The sequence below is a fragment of the Propithecus coquereli genome, unplaced genomic scaffold (genome assembly GCF_000956105.1).
Source record: "Propithecus coquereli isolate 6110/MARCELLA unplaced genomic scaffold, Pcoq_1.0 Scaffold82, whole genome shotgun sequence".
NCBI lineage: Eukaryota > Metazoa > Chordata > Mammalia > Primates > Indriidae > Propithecus > Propithecus coquereli.
The window spans coordinates 853,379-857,300 of NW_012154396.1; positions in this window are offsets into that span (position 1 = coordinate 853,379).

Genomic DNA, 3,922 nt, shown 5'->3' on the forward strand with positions numbered 1-3,922 from the left:
AATTTATATACACATATGTATGTGTATATATATTCATCCCCACATCTCTATTCTAATCTTTCTTATGAGTTTAGAGATAGAAGAGAACAAGTGGGTATAATATGGAAGTTTCTCAAATGGTATCCCTACAATCATTATATGATATTGATTTGATCTCCCCAGCCTTTGAGGGAAGCAGAGCAGGAGCTGCAGTGGCTAGACTCTGGAAGTTGGTTACCCATAACTTTAATCAGTTGCTTTCTTCTACCTCATGTGCCACATTATCATTCTGTATGGGTGTCATAAGATTAAAAAATTGGGGAAGCACTATAATAAGGATTCATCAGTATAACAGCAAATCTCTAATATACACATCATTATCCTCATCTAAATTTGCTTCTACTCTTTTTATTCTCTATCTCATTGGCTTTCGTCACTACCCACTCAGTCAACCAGGTTAGAAATAAGAGTCATACATGATGCCCTCCTCTCTCTTATCACCTTCTAATTACGATCAAGTCTAACTCCTAAATATTTCTCATTCTAGTCCACATACTTCCATGATCATAGTCCAATTTGTCATCATCTGTCATATGGAACATTGCCTCCTACATGGTCTCCTAGTCTTTCCTTTAGGCAATTTCAAAATTATCCTTCACAGAGCCACCTTTCTAAAAATAAATCTGACCACTGTGTAGCGTAAAATGCTACAATGGTTTTCCATTTTCACTAGGAGAAAGTCCTTGCTTCTCAAAACTGGGTCACATAAGTACTCCATGATATGGCTAATACCCATTTCTCAGCTACATCCAGCTAAAGTTTCAGAAGGATCACATTGCTTGTATTCCACTATATGAAACCAACTCTTTTCATCTCCATCCAGTGACATGTTGATAAATTGGCTCAAGGTGGGGAGGGGATGTAGATTGAACTCAGATTCATAACATTTGCCCATGTCTATGTTGCAAATACTCCTACCCTGGCCAATTTCGAGCTACTAACATGCCATCACTGAACGTGGAGTTGGGAAGAGATGCAGAGTAGCACATATATTATAATACAGCAGTTTCACCACACAGATAAAACAGACATATCCTTAAGATCATAGATATGCTTAAGAACATAGATATGCTTAAGAACATAGATAATAGTAAAAAGTACTGAATAATTAGAATGTAATAAGTTTTCAACGTTTATTACTTTTGCTTTTAATATAATTTATTTAATTGCAAGTTTATATAATCTATTTCATAATGGCTATGTTCAACTATTGGCTCACAAAATTCCTACAGAATTAACAACCAGTTCCTACAAGCCAATATGAGCTGCCTTTGCTCATGGTGTTTCCTATGTCTAGGAGGCCACTGTATTCAGTTCTCCAGCATTCTTCCTTGCCACCTGAGAACTGCTCATCTTTTAAGCCAGAGTTTCTCAAAAGTATGATCATGGACTGGATCAAATCCCCTAGAGTGTTTGTTAAAATGCAGGTTTCTGGGCTTCACCTCTGAGACCTGCTGAATCTGAAATCTCCTGAAAGCCTAGGAATCTATAAAGATTAGCAAGCTAGCTTGCTAGGAGAGTCTGAAGCACACTAAAGTTTGAGAATCATTTGTTTAAACTATTCTGCTAATCATTTGTTTAAACTATATCACTCAGGAGGATTTTCCTGCCTAACTCACTCCCAGGAGGACTGAGTGGAGAAAGAAAAAGCAAGGTTATATTGGCTTGAAACAGTGTGGCACAGAGCACTGCAGAAAGATCAACAGGTCTGTATGGTAGAAGGTGAGAAGAGTAATTGGGAAAAACAGGTCTAGAGAGGATGATAAGGACTATCCCATGGAAGGCCATTCACTGCACATCGTGGACTTTGGGCTTTATTGCAAAAGCAGTGAAAAATAATTGAAGAGTCTGAAGCCAAAGAGTAACAGTCAACATTTTAATAAGACAACCCAAACTTCCTTTTCCTAGTACAAACTTTAATAACTCATTGAACAAAACAAAATCATTTGAAATAAAATTACATAGTTTTTTTTCTCAGATTGACAAAAATCCTGCACATTTTATCTATAACAAAAATGATCTGCATTAAAAACAAAAAGAGATCCGGGCACAGTGGCTCACACCTGTAATCCCAAAGGCTCAGGCAGGAGGATCACTTGAGCCCAGGAGTTCAAGGCTGCAGTGAGCTAGTGAGCTATGATAGTGCAGCCTGGGCAACAGAATGAGGAGATGCTGGGTCAAAAAAAAAAAAAAAATGAAAACACGGTAGTTTCAATTCTTTCAGTCTCTCTTTGAGCAAAGTTATTGGAAAAACGCAATGATTCCTTTTCCTTCATTTAGATCTTCCCCTTCAGAGTCCCTTTCCCTAATTAGTACCACCTGTCAGGGAAGAACAACTTTTCCTCTACCCTTTTATATTTTGTAATTGGGGACCTGCAAATTAAATAGGAAAAAGACAGATCAAAAGAAAGAAACAAATGTAATTACATGTGCATGCCCAGAATTCACAAAGAAATGTGACTCAAGAGGGTGATTGGAATTTGGAGTTTATATAACATTTTAATAGAGAATGAGAAGGGGCAGAGGGATACTTCTGGGAGACCAAATGACTTCCTAGAAGTGGGGGAGGGTAAAAAGGACACTTACAGAAAAACAAATGACTTTTTGGAAAGATAAATAGACTCTTAGGAGAACAGATGGGACATATGAGTTTTGTGACAATGTCTGTTTGGGTGTGGTATAGAGTTGCTCCCAGGCAGAGGATTTATGACAATTGAGTTCTTTTGGGAAGCTCTGCTTTTACGCAGATAAGGATTTCAAGAACTCAAATGCCTTCAGCTCAAAATAATTTTTATGCCATAGTGGCTTGTTCTGGAACCTTCACACCAATACTATTGTTACTCCCCACATCACTCACTCTTTAAGGCTTTACAGCTTTGACCCATCAACAGCCTCAAAAAACACTTCAATATGCATTCTGATCCCTGCACTTTCAGTCTTTAAATTTTCAAAGGGGCTTTACAAAAAATGCTAATTGAGAACAAAAAGGAAGCAATCAAACATAAAAGGCATAAAAATATATCAACTTACAAAATGATATATTCTAAAACTCTCTTAAATGTGTTGAGGGGGCTCAGGACACACTACCCCAAAATATGACAACTAATCTCACCTTCCCCTCATACTTTCTCCCTTAAAACAGGCCATAAAACCTAACTGATGGTCCCCTGAAATAAGTCTAAAACCTTCATGTAAGAGGTGCCCTCCCCATACCTGGAGGGAAAAAAACATCCTTATCTCTGAAGACACAGGGACACAGAAAAGAATCTGAAAAAATGGACCTTGAAAAAGTTTCCCCTGGTTTATTACCATTGGATCATACCTTCTTTGTCCAGTTGTCAAGCCTCAGAACACAATACCCCAGAGTAGCATGCTGAGTCTTTTCAACTGAAGGAAACCAAATGGGCTTCAGCAGCAAGATTTATATATCTTTCTCCCACTCTCCTTTCTCCTGCTCCCTTTTCTCCCCAAAAGAAAGCCATAAAAACCAGAATTCCTCTTCCCCAAGGTGGATCATAGAAACTAGAACTCCTCTTCCCCAAAGCCAGCCATAAAACCTAGAAATAGCATTGTGACCTTCCCCAACCTTTCTGTGTAAGAGCTGGCTATAAAGAAATTCTCTGACCTACCTTGTCTGATAGATCATAACACTCTCATTCCAAAAGAGGTTCTACCCTATACCTGGGATGAAGGAATGCTACACAGAAAGACCAGGCAACCCCATCAACAAATGGGCAAGCGAAATGAACAGAAACTTTTCAAAAGAAGACAGAATAATGGCCAGCAAACACATAAAAATATGCTCAACATCTCTAATCATTAGAGAAATGCAAATCAAAACCACAATGAGGTATCACCTAACCTCGGTGAGATTGGCCTCTAT